The sequence below is a fragment of the Triticum aestivum genome, chromosome 3D, assembly GCF_018294505.1.
Source record: "Triticum aestivum cultivar Chinese Spring chromosome 3D, IWGSC CS RefSeq v2.1, whole genome shotgun sequence".
NCBI classification, from domain to species: domain Eukaryota; kingdom Viridiplantae; phylum Streptophyta; class Magnoliopsida; order Poales; family Poaceae; genus Triticum; species Triticum aestivum.
Window position 1 is genome coordinate 354,306,715 of NC_057802.1, and position 19,196 is coordinate 354,325,910.

At 47.3% G+C, this 19,196-nt stretch overlaps 1 pseudogene; it reads left to right on the forward strand.

Moving 5' to 3' along the window:
• Positions 1-2,725: 2,725 nt before the first annotated feature.
• Positions 2,726-15,608, forward strand: LOC123076293 (hydroxyproline O-galactosyltransferase GALT5-like; annotated as a pseudogene).
• Positions 15,609-19,196: the final 3,588 nt, after the last annotated feature.

Here is a 19,196-nt window from a genome sequence, read left to right on the forward strand (position 1 = left end):
TCTCTCCCTAGCCAATCAAACTTGTTGATTTTCTAGGGATTGGTTGAGAAGGCCCCGATCTACACTCCCACCAAGAGAAATTTGATTCCCCCCACTAATCCCTTGCGGATCTTATTACTCTTGGGCGTTTGAGCACCCTAGACGGTTGAGGTCACCGTGGAGCCATATTCCATTGTGGTGAAGCTTCGTGGTGTCGTTGGGAGCCTCCAATTAAGTTGTGGAGATAGCCCCAACCTTGTTTGTAGAGGTTCGGTCGCCCCCTTCAAGGGCTCCAATAGTGGAATCACGGCATCTTGCATTGTGTAAGGGTGTGAGGAGAATACGGCGGCCCTAGCAGCTTCTTGGGGAGCATTGTGCCTCCACACCACTCCAACGGAGATGTACTTCCTCTCAAAGGGAAGGAACTTCGGTAACACATCCTCGTCTCCACCGGCTCCACTCTTGGTTATCTCTTACCTTTACTTGTGCAAGCTTATATTGTGTTGTATCCCTTGCTTGCTTGTGTGCTTGTTGTTGTTGCATCATATAGGTTGCTCACTTAGTTGCACATCTAGACAACCTACTTTGATGCTAAGTTAATTTGGTCAAGAAAAGCTAAAAATTGTTAGTTGCCTATTCACCCCCCCCCCTCTAGTCAACCATATCGATCCTTTCACCAAGCCTCCTATCCGATGAAGGGCCTAGTCTGCAGCCAGGCCTTCCGGGCATGAGGTCACCCCAGAGACGGGCTTCACGACCGATGGGCCACCCCCGGTATAGTGTATTGTCAGTTGTCCCGAGCTTGTCTCGAATTTTGGAATCAGGCTCCCTTGAAGGATAAATCTAGGCGGGCTCCTCTTTTGCAAAATGGTTAACTTAGTATGGTTTCTGGTCGTGTGCCTCCGAGGCTTCTGGCTTCGGGTTTTCTGGCTCCAGATCCTCCGGCTTCAAGGTTTTATGCTCCGGGGCTTTCGGCTACTAGTGACATGTGGCACCTTGCGCGGGCTCGATGCTCGCCAAAAGAGTATGAGATGTAGGAAGGGGAGGGGTTGTACCCATGAGGGGGGAGTTTGACTCGATGGGGAAAAAGTGTCGATCGGAATTTTGCTGCTCGATCGGCCCTACGTCTAACAGGCCAGTCCAGCAGCCGTCTCCGTTGGCCGTCACCATGTGCCATGTGGACCCGACGAACGCGCCCCTATGGGTATATATGAATTGTGTGCAAGGGATGGCATCAAATATAGGGTGGTTCTGCAAAATTTTCTAATTAAAATCCGATGATGCGAAACATGAAGTTTATGCAAGTTTTTGAATTGATAAAATGCCCGGTTAACATCTCATTGATCATGCAACCATGACAAAATATATCATATTAACTCTACTTTTGTCATATACTAGAAGGGTTGGGCGTGCTTTGTTGCGCCTTAGTGTTGCTGGGTTTCTTTAAAAGATAGTCACTTTGTTTCAAAATATAAGATGTATTAACTTTTTGAAAAGGCAAACCTTTTAAGTTTCATCAAATTTGTAGAGAAATATATCAAAATCAATAATATCAAATTAGTATATTTAGATTCATCATGAAATGAATTTCCATACTTTTCTTTTTAATATCGTGGATGTTGATAGTTTTGCTCTAAGTTTAGTCAAAGTTAAAGAAATTTGACTTTTTAAAAACTAATGCCCCTCATATTTTGAAACTGATGGAATATTTAGTTTGGCGGGTGGGAGAGATGATAAAGTGTTTTATTTTTATTTATAATGCTTTGATTTGGTGGGGCCTTTCGTGGTGTGATTCTTTGTTATCCGCTAAACAACCTATATTTATGTGGAGAAATTTCTGTGTCGGTGGGTGCATATACTATATGGGATAATTAGATTTATGCCCCTAGTTGTGTCCCACTCGTCTGTTTTACCCCTAATTCCCAAAAGTCACCGGTTCTGTCCAAATCACTTTGCTCCTCTTATGCTTTTGCCCTTTGACCGTTTGACCGTCAGTTTGAAAACTTCATAACTAATTCATACTAAATTAGAAAAATGCAAATAAGATACCAAAATGTTCAGAAAAACATCACCTATATGGTAGTGTCATTTGCATTCATGAAAAAAGTGTTGGAAAGTGCACATCCGAGTTTTAGCTCTTATGCTACCACCATGAATAGTAAAATCTAAAAAATTTCAAAAAATTTCAAAAATAATTTGGTGGCAAAGAATGACAAATGTTTTAAGTGCCTGCCAAGTTTCATTAGGGAATAACATTCGTGGGTGCCGCGGCAAAAAAACAATCAGCACTCCAAAATAGATTATTTTTTTGCCACGACTTCCACGAATGTCGTTCCCTAATGAAACTTGGCAAGCACTTACAACACTCGTCGTTCTTTGCCACCATCTTTTTTTTTATTTATTTTTTATTTTTTAGAGTTTACTATTCATGGTGTTATCAAAAGAGCTAAAACTCGGATGTGCACTTTCCAACACTTTTTTCATGAATGCAAATGACACTGACATATAGGTGATGTTTTTCTGAACATTTTGGTATATTATTTGCATTTTTTTGATTTTGTATGAATTAGTTATGAAGTTTTCAAACTGGCGGTCAAACGGTCAAAGGGCAAAAGCATAAGAGGATCAAAGTGACTTGGACGGAACCAGTGACTTTTGGGAATTAGGGGTAAAACAGACGAGTGGGACACAACTAGGGGCATAAATCTAATTATCCCATACTATATTGGTGCTACAATATCACATGATGGCGAGTAAATTGTACAAAAGTACCACAATTGAGGCATTGGAAGCAGATTGGTACCAAGATTGGTAATTTTTACGTGTCAGTATCAACTTTGAGGCGAGGCATTGCAAAAGAGGCTAAAAGTGATGTTTATACGTATTTGACAGGGAAACTGACCGGTTGGGCCCGCCCGTCAAGTCCCACGCTGGCCAGCGTGCCCGCGCGCTGACTCGGACAAGGCTGGGTCGCACCATTTAGTCGTTGCTGCCTCCGTCTCCTCCGTCGCGCCCGTCGCCACCGCCGACCGCCCGCGCCGCCGCGAGCTCGAGGACCGCTCCTCCACGACCGCGGCCCCGCCCCGCCACGCCCGCCTCGCGCTCTCCTCCATCCGCTTCCGCCGCGGCGCCAACTCCTCCTCCGCCTCCTCCATCGACGCCGCAGCCTCCTCCGCCTTCGCCGCCGCGGCTACCCTCCTGCCCCACCTCCTCTCCCTTGCGCCGCCGCCTCCTCCTCATCCCCTTCCCCCTCTCCGTCAGCCCCCGCGTCCTTCCCCGCCACCGTCTCGGCGCCTCCGCTGGCGCCCCGGTGGCCGTGGAGCTGCCGTGCGGGATGGCCGTCGGCTCGCGCGTCACGGTGGTGGCCCAGCCGACGAGGAGGGACGGGGCGGCGTCGTCGCAGTTCATGGTGGAGCTGCTCGACACCAAGGCCGTCCAGGGGGAGGAGCCGCCCAGGATCAGAGGCGACTTCAGCGGCCGCCCCGTCATCGAGCTCAACACCTGCTACCACATGCAGTGGGCGCTGCCGCAGCGCTGCGAGGGCCCGGCGTCCCGGCCCGACGAGGACAGAGGTGAGCTCCTTTGATTCCACAGTTCAATCTCGCTTTTTCCTCGTCGTTCGCTATGAAATTTAATAGTAGCATCTCAATTTTGAAGCTATTTGTTCGTTAAAACCAACACAAATTTCATCAGTGAATTTGCTTGCTATTGGTTCCAATTACAGTTGATGGCCTCACCTCTGCCGACTGAACCAGTCAAGTGTGAGAAATGGACTCGGGAATGTCTGCACAGTGGAAGGCCTCACCTCTGCCGACTGAACCTGTCGAGCTGTTCATTGGCATCCTTTCTGCAGCCAACAATTTCGCCGAGTGGATGGCCGGCCGCAAGTCATGGAGGATTGCTACAAGGAAATCATCTAACAGTGTTGGCCGGTTCTTCGTCGCTCTGGTAAGTACCTGTGGATGTCGCTACAACTTTGAAGTTATATTGCTAACTTTTGCAAACTCTAATAGAAGACTTCTTTATAGAATGGGAAAAAGAGGTCAGCGAGGAGCTGAAGAAGGAGGCAGAGTTCTTTGGTGACATTGTTCTGGTCCCTTTCATGGATAGCTATGACCTCATTGTTTTAAAGACTATTGCCATTGCTGAGTATGGGGTAAGAAAAACTAGTACGTGTTTAACGGGTCATATCTGTTAGTTCCCCTTTCCAGTCTCATGTTTTAGTGCGTTCATGCTAGCCTCTGCCTTTCATAAAGCAAGCATGGGTTTAACTCCAGCTGGAACTATGATTATGATTGCAAATCTAATGATCGTCTTCTAAACACAGGGTGTTATGTTTATCATGCCTACTAGTGGTATTAAAGTACTCCCTCCGTCCCGAAAAACATGTCGTGAGGGCATTTTTGCAGAAAAGACCTCTAGTTTCTCCCGACCAAACCCGCACTCCTTGTCCTCCTCCTCTGACAGAACCAGCAGCTGTGCTGCTCTCCGCCGCCGGAGCTTCGTTGCTCCCTGCCACCGCAGCTGCCCTTCTCCCCGCCGCTGCAGCTGCCCTGCTCCCCCGCTCTCCAGCCGTATCTGCCTCCTGCTCCGCCGCCGCAGCTGTCGCTCACCTGCCTCCTCAAGCTCCCCCCTTCCTCAAAAAAGTCTTTGATTTCCCAGCTACTGCCGTGCTCTGCTCCGGCTGCATCGGAACCGCCGTCGGAGAGCCCGGAGGCGCTGGATCCGGACCACCACCAACAACCTAGAGGCCGGCGAGCCCGACGACGACAGGAGATGCAGCAGGCTAAACGCCGACGAGCCCGACGACAACGGCAAGCTAAAGGTCGTGGATTTGGGAGCGTGGAAGACGACGGCGACAGCTCCACGAGCAATACGGTCGCGGCGGGGTCTTCTTCGTTGTTTCTCTGGTGGAAAACCCGCGCCTGCGACACCGCGGCTGGGCTGTCCAGTGGGTAGCGCCTGCTAACTTGGCAGCAGCGGCGGTGGCTACAAGTTTTCTGCACTTCTGCAAATCATCCCCAAGTCCTACAGCCTGGGTCAACCTCCCTTCTCTACTCCATGTTTACTGAATTTACTGAATATTTGCACTAGTTCTGCTAGTTTAGAGTTGGAGTATTTTGCACAGTTAACTGAACAGTTTTGCAAGCATTCGATCTCTGACAAAACACTATATTACGCGCAGAGTAATTATGTGATGTGTACTAGTGCATCCTTAAAGTTTTGAGGATTTTGTTCAGTCGATAAGCAAGCCAACCTGTTTATTCTGATAGGCATTTTGTACAAGGAGTTACTTCAAAGGTGAGGCCATGATCTGTGGTGTCTACTGAAGGCGTTTCAGTCAAAAACTTGCTTAAGCAAGAGCAGATTTACGAGCAAAAAAACTCACTCCATATGTCTACTGTCTAGCACTTTGTGCATGAAATCTGCAACTTATTTATTCTCTTGAACTTACTAAAATGGTTTTCCCATCACAGATTGCCATGGAAATTAGCTGATCTGGCACCAGATATGTTGATGACAGAGCACTGGGCAGCCACTATCCTGTGTCCTCCTCCCCTGTTAAATGATTATCTGGAAATCAGCTGGCTTCCTGAAGAGAAGTAAAAGCCTTGGTGAGTAGTGGATCCTGACAAATCAGAAGGATTTACCAACAAATTCCAGTACCATCACCAATCCATGATGAAATTGTAGTTTCACTTCACTGTACATAACCTTTATGCATTTTAGAAATACTCCATGGCAGTATCTAGTAACACTGTCAGTTACTGAATCTATATCTATAGTACTCCATGGCAAAGATTAGTGCATTTCTAAAATGGCAAAGATTATGGCACAAAGATTAGTTACATCACATCAAAATCTCAAATCTAAATTTGATGGAGTATTCGACAGCAGTCTCTGATTGCTGAAAGCATCTGTTGCCATATTATAATCTTTTACCACAAGTTTGTGACCAAGGAATAATACTGTTTTTTCACATATTGTCCTTCACTGTGAGATCTTGTGTAAATAAAAAAATGCGTGTCCATATTTAGGAGCAGTAACTTTGTTAGGAAGAAAGCCAGCTCTAAACAGAGTTACTCCATTTGATATGTTATATTTTTATCCTAGAGTAGATTGTTAGGAGATCTTGTTTTTATCTCTGAACTTGTATGATATGTGAACCCCAAAAAATGCATCATCGGACAGGTGCAGGTTGATGCCCCTCCATTTGTCACATCACAGACTAGACTAGGTGATCATTTTCTTTTTAAATGCTAGGAAAAGGGGAGGTGTTCACCATATTATAGAGAGCAGAAAGATTGATGGCTAGGGAAACCCAAGAAGTAAAAGGAACAGCACTGAAAGCAAATAGACCATGTAAATAACCAAAATTAATTCTAATTAATTCAAATAAATCCAAATAACCCAAATTAATCCTGATTGGAGTAAATTTTCACTGAATCCTAACTGGAGTGACTGAATTATCAACAGATCATGCATCCACTGAATTATGCATCTACTCCACTGACTGACTGAATTTGAAGGAAATATGCCCTAGAGGCAATAATAAAGTATTATATATTTCCTTATATCATGATAAATGTTTATTATTCATGCTAGAATTGTATTAACCGGAAACATAATACATGTGTGAATACATAGACAAACAGAGTGTCACTAGTATGCCTCTGCTTGACTAGCTCGTTAATCAAAGATGGTTATGTTTCCTAGCCATAGACATGAGTTGTCATTTGATTAACGGGATCACCTCATTAGGAGAATGACGTGATTGACATGACCCATTACGTTAGCTTAGCACCCGATCGTTTAGTATGTTGCTATTGCTTTCTTCATGACTTATACATGTTCCTATGACTATGAGATTATGCAACTCCCGTTTACCGGAGGAACACTTTGTGTGCTACCAAACGTCACAACGTAACTGGGTGATTATAAAGGTGCTCTACAGGTGTCTCCAAAGGTACTTGTTGGGTTGGCGTATTTCGAGATTAGGATTTGTCACTCCGATTGTCGGAGAGGTATCTCTGGGCCCACTCGGTAATGCACATCATTATAAGCCTAGCAAGCATTGTGACTAATGAGTTAGTTGCGGGATGATGTATTACGGAACGAGTAAAGAGACTTGCCGGTAACGAGATTGAACTAGGTATCGAGATACCGACGATCGAATCTCGGGCAAGTAACATACCGATGACAAAGGGAACAACGTATGTTGTTATGCGGTCTGACCGATAAAGATCTTCGTAGAATATGTGGGAGCCAATATGGGCATCCAGGTCCCGCTATTGGTTATTGACCGGAGAGGTGTCTCGGTCATGTCTACATAGTTCTCGAACCCAAAGGGTCCGCACGCTTAAAGTTACGATGACAGTTTTATTATGAGTTTATATGTTTTGATGTACCGAAGGTTGTTCGGAGTCCCGGATGTGATCACGGACATGACGAGGAGTCTCGAAATGGTCGAGACGTAAGGATTGATATATTGGACGACTATATTCGGACACCGGAAGTGTTCCGGAGAAGTTTCGGATTAAACCGGAGTGCCGGAGGGTTACCGGAACCCCCCGGGGAAGTATTGGGCCTTAGTGGGCCTTGAGGGGAGAGAGAGGGCAGCAGCCAGGAGGTGGTGCGCCCCCTCCCAGGAGGAGTCCTAGTTGGACTAGGAGAGGGGGGCGCAGCCCCCTTTCCCTCTCCCTCTCTTTCCTTCCCCCTTCTTTTCCTAGTAGGACTAGGAAAGGGGAGTCCTACTCCTACTAGGAGGAGGACTCCCCCCTCTCCTTGGCGCGCCCATAGGCAGCCGGCCTCCCCCTTGCTCCTTTATATACGGGGGCAGGGGGGCACCTCTATACACACTTAATATACGATATTTTAGCCGTGTGCGGTGCCCCCCTCCACCAGATTACACCTCGATAATACCGTCGCGGAGCTTAGGCGAAGCCCTGCGTCGGTGGAACATCATCATCGTCACCACGCCGTCGTGCTGACGAAACTCTCCTCAACACTCGGCTGGATCGGAGTTCGAGGGACGTCATCGAGCTGAACGTGTGTAGAACTTGGAGGTGCCGTACGTTCGGTACTTGATCGGTCGGATCGTGAAGACGTACGACTACATCAACCGCGTTGTGATAACGCTTCCGCTGTCGGTCTACGAGGGTACGTGGACAACACTCTCCCCTCTCGTTTGCTATGCATTACCATGATCTTGCGTGTGCGTAGGAATTTTTTTGAAATTACTACGTTTCCCAACAGTGGCATCCGAGCCTGGTTTTATGCGTTGATGCTATGCACGAGTAGAACACAAGTGAGTTGTGGGCGATATAAGTCATACTGCTTACCAGCATGTCATACTTTGATTCAGCGGTATTGTGAGATGAAGCGGCCCGGACCGACATTACGCGTACGCTTACGCGAGACTGGTTTCACCGTTCGGAGCACTCGTTGCTTAAAGGTGACTGGCGGGTGTCTGTCTCTCTCACTTTAGTTGAACCGAGTGTGGCTACGCCCGGTCCTTGCGAAGGTTAAAACAGCACCAACTTGACAAACTATCGTTGTGGTTTTGATGCGTAGGTAAGAACGGTTCTTGCTAAGCCCGTAGCAGCCACGTAAAACATGCAACAACAAAGTAGAGGACGTCTAACTTGTTTTTGCAGGGCATGTTATGATGTGATATGGTCAAGACATGATGTGATATAATGTGTTGTATGAGATGATCATGTTTTGTAACCGAGTTATCGGCAACTGGCAGGAGCCATATGGTTGTCGCTTTATTGTATGAGATGCAATCGCCATATAATAGTTTTACTTTATCACTAAGCGGTAGCGATAGTCGTAAAAGCAATAAGTTGGCAAGACGACAACGATACTACGATGGAGATCAAGGTGTCGAGCCGGTGACGATGGTGATCATGACGGTGCCTCGGAGATGGAGATCACGAGCACGGTGCTTCAGAGATGGAGATCACAAGCACAAGATGATGATGGCCATATCATATCACTTATATTGATTGCATGTGATGTTCATCCTTTATGCATCTTATCTTGCTTTGATTGACGGTAGCATTATAAGATGATCTCTCACTAAAATTTCAAGATAAAAGTGTTCTCCCTGAGTATGCACCGTTGCGAAAGTTCTTCGTGCTGAGACACCACGTGTTAATCGGGTGTGATAGGCTCTACGTTCAAATACAACGGGTGCAAAACAGTTGCACACGCGGAATACTCAGGTTAAACTTGACGAGCCTAGCATATGTACAGATATGGCCTCGGAACACAGAGACCGAGAGGTCGAGCGTGAATCATATAGTAGATATGATCAACATAGTGATGTTCACCATTGAAACTACTCCATCTCACGTGTTAATCGGACATGGTTTAGTTGCTTTGGATCACGTAATCACTTAGATGATTAGAGAGATGTCTATCTAAGTGGGAGTTCTTAAGTAATATGATTAATTGAACTTAAATTTATCATGAACTTAGTACCTGATAGTATCTTGCTTGTCTATGTTAATTGTAGATATATGGCCCGTGCTGTTGTTCCGTTGAATTTTAATGCGTTCCTTGAGAAAGCTAAGTTGAAAGATGATGGTAGCAATTACACGGACTGGGTCCGTAACTTGAGGATTATCCTCATTGCTGCACAGAAGAATTACGTCCTGGAAGCACCGCTAGGTGCCAGGCCTCCTGCAAGAGCTACGCCAGAAGTTATGAACGTCTGGCAAAGCAAAGCTGATGACTACTCAATAGTTCAGTGTGCCATGCTTTACGGCTTAGAACCGGGACTTCAACGACGTTTTGAACGTCATGGAGCATATGAGATGTTCCAGGAGTTGAAGTTAATATTTCAAGCAAATGCCCGGATTGAGAGATATGAAGTCTCCAATAAGTTCTATAGCTGCAAGATGGAAGAGAATAGTTCTGTCAGTGAGCATATACTCAGAATGTCTGGGTATAATAATCACTTGATTCAACTGGGAGTTCAACTTCCGGATGATTGCGTCATTGACAGAATTCTTCAATCACTGCCACCAAGCTACAAGAGCTTCGTGATGAACTATAACATGCAAGGGATGGATAAGACGATTCCCGAGCTCTTCGCCATGCCAAAGGCAGCGGAGGTAGAAATCAAAAAGGAGCATCAAGTGTTGATGGTCAGTAAAACCACTAGTTTCAAGAAAAAAGGCAAAGGGAAGAAGAAAGGGAACTTCAAGAAGAACAGCAAGCAAGTTGCTGTTCAGGAGAAGAAATCCAAGTCTGGACCTAAGCCTGAAACTGAGTGCTTCTACTGTAAGCAGACTGGCCACTGGAAGCGGAACTGCCCCAAGTATTTGGCGGATAAGAAGGATGGCAAGGTTAACAAAGGTATATGTGATATACATGTTATTGATGTGTACCTTACTAATACGCGCAGTAGCACCTGGGTATTTGATACTGGTTCTGTTGCTAATATTTGCAACTCGAAACAGGGGCTACGGATTAAGCGAAGTTTGGCTAAGGACGAGGTGACGATGCGCGTGGGAAATGGTTCCAAAGTCGATGTGATCGCCGTCGGCACGCTACCTCTACATCTACCTTCGGGATTAGTTTTAGACCTAAATAATTGTTATTTGGTGCCAGCGTTGAGCATGAACATTATATCTGGATCTTGTTTAATGCGAGACGGTTATTCATTTAAATCAGAGAATAATGGTTGTTCTATTTATATGAATAACATCTTTTATGGTCATGCACCCTTGAAGAGTGGTCTATTTTTAATGAATCTCGATAGTAGTGATACACATATTCATAATGTTGAAGCCAAAAGATGCAGAGTTAATAATGACAGTGCAACTTATTTGTGGCACTGCCGTTTGGGTCATATCGGCGAAAAAGCGCATGAAGAAACTCCATACTGATGGAATTTTGGAATCACTTGATTTTGAATCACTTGGTACTTGCGAACCGTGCCTTATGGGCAAGATGACCAAAACACCGTTCTCCGGAACTATGGAGAGAGCAACAGATTTGTTGGAAATCATACATACAGATGTATGTGGTCCGATGAATATTGAAGCTCGTGGCGGATATCGTTATTTTCTCACCTTCACAGATGATTTGAGCAGATATGGGTATATCTACTTAATGAAACATAAGTCTGAAACATTTGAAAAGTTCAAAGAATTTCAGAGTGAAGTTGAAAATCATCGTAACAAGAAAATAAAATTCCTACGATCTGATCGTGGAGGAGAATATTTGAGTTACGAGTTTGGTCTACATTTGAAACAATGCGGAATAGTTTCGCAACTCACGCCACCCGGAACACCACAGCGTAATGGTGTGTCTGAACGTCGTAATCGTACTTTATTAGATATGGTGCGAACTATGATGTATCTTACTGATTTACCGCTATCGTTTTGGGGTTATGCTTTAGAGACAGCTGCATTCACTCTAAATAGGACACCATCGAAATCCGTTGAGACGACGCTTTTTGAACTATGGTTTGGCAAGAAACCAAAGTTGTCGTATCTTAAAGTTTGGGGTTGCGATGCTTATGTGAAGAAACTTCAACCTGATAAGCTCGAGCCTAAATCGGAGAAATGTGTCTTCATAGGATACCCAAAGGAGACCGTTGGGTACACCTTCTATCACAGATCCGAAGGCAAGATATTTGTTGCTAGAAATGGATCCTTTCTAGAGAAGGAGTTTCTCTCGAAAGATGTGAGTGGGAGGAAAGTAGAACTTGATGAGGTAACTGTACCTGCTCCCTTATTGGAAAGTAGATCATCGCAGAAATCAGTTTCTGCGACACCTACACCAAGTAGTGAGGAAGTTAATGATAATGATCATGAAACTTCAGATCAAGTTATTACTGAACTTCGTAGGTCAACTAGATCAAGATCCGCACCAGAGTGGTACGGTAATCCTTTTCTGGAGGTCATGTTACTAGACCATGGCGAACCTACGAACTATGAAGAAGCGATGGTGAGCCCAGATTCCGCAAAATGGCTTGAAGCCATGAAATCCGAGATGGGATCCATGTATGAGAACAAAGTATGGACTTTGGTTGACTTGCCTGATGGTCGGCAAGCCATTGAAAATAAATGGATCTTCAAGAAGAAGACTGACGCTGATGGTAATGTTACTGTCTATAAAGCTCGACTTGTTGCGAAAGGTTTTCGACAAGTTCAAGGAATTGACTACGATGAGACCTTCTCACCCGTAGCGATGCTTAAGTCTGTCCGAATCATGTTAGCAATTGCCGCATTTTATGATTATGAAATTTGGCAAATGGATGTCAAAACTGCGTTCCTGAATGGATTTCTGGAAGAAGAGTTGTATATGATGCAACCGGAAGGTTTTGTCGATCCAAAGGGAGCTAACAAAGTGTGCAAGCTCCAGCGATCCATTTATGGACTGGTGCAAGCCTCTCGGAGTTGGAATAAACGTTTTGATAGTGTGATCAAAGCATTTGGTTTTATACAGACTTTTGGAGAAGCCTGTATTTACAAGAAAGTGAGTGGGAGCTCGATAGCATTTCTGATATTATATGTGGATGACATATTACTGATTGGAAATGATATAGAATTTCTGGATAGCATAAAGGGATACTTGAATAAGAGTTTTTCAATGAAAGACCTCGGTGAAGCTGCATATATATTAGGCATTAAGATCTATAGAGATAGATCAAGACGCTTAATTGGACTTTCACAAAGCACATACCTTGACAAAGTTTTGAAGAAGTTCAAAATGGATCAAGCAAAGAAAGGGTTCTTGCCTGTACTACAAGGTGTGAGATTGAGTAAGACTCAATGCCCGACCACTGCAGAAGATAGAGAGAAGATGAAAGATGTTCCCTATGCTTCAGCCATAGGCTCTATCATGTATGCAATGCTGTGTACCAGACCTGATGTGTCCCTAGCTATAAGTTTAGCAGGGAGGTACCAAAGTAATCCAGGAGTGGATCACTGGACAACGGTCAAGAACATCCTGAAATACCTGAAAAGGACTAAGGATATGTTTCTCGTATATGGAGGTGACAAAGAGCTCATCGTAAGGGGTTACGTTGATGCAAGCTTTGACACTGATCCGGACGATTCGAAATCGCAAACCGGATACGTATTTACATTGAACGGTGGAGCTGTCAGTTGGTGCAGTTCCAAGCAAAGTGTCGTGGCGGGATCTACGTGTGAAGCGGAATACATAGCTGCTTCGGAAGCAGCGAATGAAGGAGTCTGGATGAAGGAGTTCATATCCGATCTAGGTGTCATACCTAGTACATCGGGACCAATGAAAATCTTTTGTGATAATACTGGTGCAATTGCCTTAGCAAAGGAATCCAGATTTCACAAGAGAACCAAGCACATCAGAAGACACTTCAATTCCATCCGGGATTTAGTCCAGGTGGGAGACATAGAAATTTGCAAGATATATACGGATCTGAATGTAGCAGATCCGTTGACTAAGCCTCTTCCACGAGCAAAACATGATCAACACCAAGACTCCATGGGTGTAAGAATCATTACTATGTAATCTAGATTATTGACTCTAGTGCAAGTGGGAGACTGAAGGAAATATGCCCTAGAGGCAATAATAAAGTATTATATATTTCCTTATATCATGATAAATGTTTATTATTCATGCTAGAATTGTATTAACCGGAAACATAATACATGTGTGAATACATAGACAAACAGAGTGTCACTAGTATGCCTCTGCTTGACTAGCTCGTTAATCAAAGATGGTTATGTTTCCTAGCCATAGACATGAGTTGTCATTTGATTAACGGGATCACCTCATTAGGAGAATGACGTGATTGACATGACCCATTACGTTAGCTTAGCACCCGATCGTTTAGTATGTTGCTATTGCTTTCTTCATGACTTATACATGTTCCTATGACTATGAGATTATGCAACTCCCGTTTACCGGAGGAACACTTTGTGTGCTACCAAACGTCACAACGTAACTGGGTGATTATAAAGGTGCTCTACAGGTGTCTCCAAAGGTACTTGTTGGGTTGGCGTATTTCGAGATTAGGATTTGTCACTCCGATTGTCGGAGAGGTATCTCTGGGCCCACTCGGTAATGCACATCACTATAAGCCTAGCAAGCATTGTGACTAATGAGTTAGTTGCGGGATGATGTATTACGGAACGAGTAAAGAGACTTGCCGGTAACGAGATTGAACTAGGTATCGAGATACCGACGATCGAATCTCGGGCAAGTAACATACCGATGACAAAGGGAACAACGTATGTTGTTATGCGGTCTGACCGATAAAGATCTTCGTAGAATATGTGGGAGCCAATATGGGCATCCAGGTCCCGCTATTGGTTATTGACCGGAGAGGTGTCTCGGTCATGTCTACATAGTTCTCGAACCCAAAGGGTCCGCACGCTTAAAGTTACGATGACAGTTTTATTATGAGTTTATATGTTTTGATGTACCGAAGGTTGTTCGGAGTCCCGGATGTGATCACGGACATGACGAGGAGTCTCGAAATGGTCGAGGCGTAAGGATTGATATATTGGACGACTATATTCGGACACCGGAAGTGTTCCGGAGAAGTTTCGGATTAAACCGGAGTGCCGGAGGGTTACCGGAACCCCCCGGGGAAGTATTGGGCCTTAGTGGGCCTTGAGGGGAGAGAGAGGGCAGCAGCCAGGAGGTGGTGCGCCCCCTCCCAGGAGGAGTCCTAGTTGGACTAGGAGAGGGGGGCGCAGCCCCCTTTCCCTCTCCCTCTCCCTCTCTTTCCTTCCCCCCTTCTTTTCCTAGTAGGACTAGGAAAGGGGAGTCCTACTCCTACTAGGAGGAGGACTCCCCCCCTCTCCTTGGCGCGCCCATAGGCAGCCGGCCTCCCCCTTGCTCCTTTATATACGGAGGCAGGGGGCACCTCTATACACACTTGATATACGATATTTTAGCCGTGTGCGGTGCCCCCCTCCACCAGATTACACCTCGATAATACCGTCGCGGAGCTTAGGCGAAGCCCTGCGTCGGTGGAACATCATCATCGTCACCACGCCGTCGTGCTGACGAAACTCTCCCTCAACACTCGGCTGGATCGGAGTTCGAGGGACGTCATCGAGCTGAACGTGTGTAGAACTTGGAGGTGCCGTACGTTCGGTACTTGATCGGTCAGATCATGAAGACGTACGACTACATCAACCGCGTTGTGATAACGCTTCCGCTGTCGGCCTACGAGGGTACGTGGACAACACTCTCCCCTCTCGTTTGCTATGCATCACCATGATCTTGCGTGTGCGTAGGAATTTTTTTGAAATTACTACGTTTCCCAACAGAATTATCAACATTAAAATCTAATGTGGTAACAGTTCTAGAGACAGTGTTTGTTCAGATCATAATTGCTCTGCATCTACTGATTTTTTTCAGTTAACATTGTTCAGAGCACAAGGAGCAGAGAAGCAACTCTGTACAATACTGTACCTTCTTCCTCCTGATGATAGGAGCTCTGGTGGCAGCACAAGCAGCAGTGCAGAGGAGCAGCAGCAGTATGGGCAAACGAGCAGCAGAAAATGAGCAGCAGTATGGGCAGACGAGCAGCAGCAAACGAACAACAGTATGGGCAGAGGAGCTCCACCGGCGGCAGGGTAGAAGCAGACGCACGGGCGCGCGGGCAGGGGAGAAGGAGCAGCAGGGGCTCGCGCAGGAGATTAAGGAGCACGCGCGGGAGATCAAGGAGGAAGCGTGCGAGCTCCTGGTCCACCTGATCGTTGAGGCAGGTTCCGGCAATGCCCGTGAGGAATTGCGGCCGGGAGGAAATGCGGCGGCGCATGCGCGGGGCTCAAGGAGGATGCGTGTGAGCTCGAAGAGGATGCGCGGGAGCTCGAAGAGGACGCATGCGAGCTCGAGGAGGACGTGCCGGGAGGTTCCGACGACGCCCGCAGGTAATCGCGGCGGGAGGGGATCGCGGCGGCGCAGGTCTGGGCGGCGGCGGCGCAGCAGGTACTTGGCGACGGTGGCTGCGGCGGAGGTGGAGCAGGTACGTGGCGACGGCGGCGGAGCACTTCCTGCTATGCGGCGAATCGCGCAGCTGGGCGGCGCCGGCCCCTGGCGACGACGGAGGAAGAAGACGGGGGCGGAGGGAGTTGTTTCAGATCATTTTAAAACTAGGAGGGCTTTTTTGTAAAATCACTAATGAATTGCGCCCGCGCCATGTTTTTCGGGATGGAGGGAGTATCATATTTATTTTAGAAAAAAATAGAGTATAATCTTTCTGGCAAAGTTCTGGTACTGGTAGTGATATATTTCACCCTGCATACATGAGTGTGATGTAATTTTCCCGCTGCTCTTCAGGAATGGGAAGAAGAAGTATACCCACCTTACGCAAACGGACCGAGCTATGTGATTTCATCAGACATCGCTGAGTACATCGTATCTGAGTTTGACAACCAGAAACTGAGGGTAAGTCATTACCACCATCCTTGTCAGTCAGTAAGTAAATATCCAAGCATTTGTGTCAGTGTGTCTAAAGGCTAACAAACGGATGTGCTTTCCCCTGATTGTTGCAGTTGTTCAAGATGGAAGACGTGAGCATGGGCATGTGGGTTCAGAAGTTCGACAAGACTCGCCAGCCGGTGGAGTATTCCCACGACGTCAAGTTCTTCCAGGCCGGCTGCTTCGACGGCTACTACACCGCGCACTACTAGTCGCCGCAGCACATGATCTGCCTCTGGAGGAAGCTGCAGTCCGGGAGAGCTCAATGCTGCAACGCCAGATGACAATGAGACTGCTTGGTAGTTGAAAAGCAGCACCCGGCTCTCTGGAGAATCAAACAGCAAGGATGAGTTCGAGTTTGATCTTGATTTGGAGGCCCTCTAGATAGTTAGCTTGCATAATTCCCTCATTCTTTTGGTCAGTGGCTGGTTAATTTTTCAGTTGCTGACTCGGACACTAGCTAGATGCTGTCATCATGTACATGTGTCAATTGTTTTTGACCTAGGAACTAACAGCTCTGCTGATCTCACTTGTATACCGGTTGTTCTTATATATACATAATAGATGTTTCGAGTAAATCATTTTGTGTGTTCAGAGCTGCTCCTGTGCATTGTCAATTCCACCTGCAAGTCTAATTGTTCTAAGAAGTATGCATGTCGTAGATGCCGGTTGAAGCTCCGCGACATGCTCGTGCCACGCAGCGCTACGGCAGCGCCCACTGCATGCGGTAGCAGGTGTTGAGCTCAATGACGGGGCGGCCGCTGAAGTCGCCTCTGATCCTGGGCGGCTCCTCCCCCTGGACGGCCTTGGTGCCGAGCAGCTCCACCATGAACTGCGACGACGCCGCCCCGTCCCTCCTCATTGGTCGGGCCACCACCGTGACGCGCGAGCCGACGGCCATCCCGCACGGCAGCTCCACGGCCACCGGGGCGCCAGCACGGGACGCCGAGCCGGTGGCGGGGCAGGACGCGGGGGCTGACGGGGAGGGGGGAGGGGATGAGGAGGAGGCGGCGGCAGAAGAGGAGAGGAGGTGGGGCAGGAGGGTAGCCGCGGCGGCGAAGGCGGAGGAGGCGGAGGAGGAGTTGGCGCCGCGGCTGAAGCAGATGGAGGAGCGCGAGGCGGGCGCGGTGGGGCGGGTCGGGGGTCGGGAAGGTGCGCGTGTGGGGTCGGAGCGGTGCCGCAGTCGTCGAGGAACGGACCTCGAGCTCGCGGCGGCGCGGCCGGTCGGCGGTGGCGACGGGCACGACAGGGACGAAGACGGAGGCTCGGGCTACGACTAAACGGTGCGACCCAGCCTTGTCCGAGTCAGCGCGCGGGCACGCGCCAACTGGCCAGCGTGGCACCTGACGGGCGAGCCTAACTGGTCAGTTTCCGTGTCAATACGTATAAAAAGCATTTTTAGCCTCTTTTGCAACGTCTCGCCTCAAAATTGGTACTGACACGTAAAAATTACCAATCTTGGTATCAATCTGCTTCCAATGTCTCAATTGTGGTACTTTTGTGTAATTTACTCCATGATGGCACTTCCTTCTTCTAGGTGGTGGTACAACCAAATCAAAAATTGAAAGATAGTGAATACCTCAATTGATTGCAAGAACTTTAAAATTAAGAAAGATAGTGAATTAAAAGAATTGAATGAGAGCTTGAGAAATTGTTGACCGGTCAAATTTGGATGACACAATTCTAAATTGAATACCTCAATTAATTATGAGGCCTTAAAAATTAGAGAGCATAGTGTATAGTATAAAAGAATTGAACAAGATAACTTTGTTAAATTGTTGACCCGGTCAAAATCGGGTAATCCAATTCTAATTAAAAACCTCAATTGGATGTTGAATGTGGGCTCTTTAAAACTAGGTAGCTTAGTGTTATAGAGGATTATGGTCACATACTAGAGGCAAAATGGTCTTTCCAGCTTCTGACGGAAGTGTCACGTAGGGAACAAAATGAAGTTTGAAAAAGACTTCTTAGGACCGAAACAGAAAGCAAATTCAAAAGGAAAGGCCAAATAAGAAATTCTCTCTTGCTTCATAGGCAACCGAGCATAAGAGCAACTCCAACGGGTCGACCCAAATAGACGGCGCTTTTGTCCGCTTTTTGTCCGTTTGGGTCAGCCCGGCGGACATAAACGTCCCGCACTGTGTCTGGGCCGGCGCGAGCGCCCAACGCTGGCCCGACCCATTTCGTCGGCGCGCCAAAAAAAAGTATTGCAAGCCTTTTGAAAATAAATACATGCATTTAATTAAACATAAAAGCCGGCCACGAAGGCCGGCGAAAGTCCACATTACATTAATTAAAACACTAAAAACTAGACGACGCGCTGCCCTAGGCGTCCTCATCGGCGGCAGCGTCTGCGTCGGGACCGGTGAGGTCGATCAACGTCGGCGCAGGGCCGGCCCAGGGGAACGCCGTGTTCCAGACGGCGGTGATGTCGGGCTTTGCCGCCGCTGCCTGCGCCGCCGCTGCCTGGGCCTGGCGCGCCTCCTCTTCGGCCTCGCGCTCGAGCATTTGCAGGCGCTCGCCCTCCCGGCGGTCCTCGGCCAGCCGAACGCGGCGCCAGTGGTCGAGGTAGGCCGCCTCCTGCTTCTCCGTCGCCCCGAGCCAGATCGGCGGAGCGCTGACCCACTCGCGCACTACTCCGGTCCAGGAGTAGCGCTTGAGGTAGGCCGGCTCCTCCGGCTCGGCTTTGGGCGGGGACGGCGGGGCCACCGGCGGCACGACGCAGTCGCCCGCCGCGGAGAGGGCCATGGCCTCCGCCATGGCAGCCTCGAAAG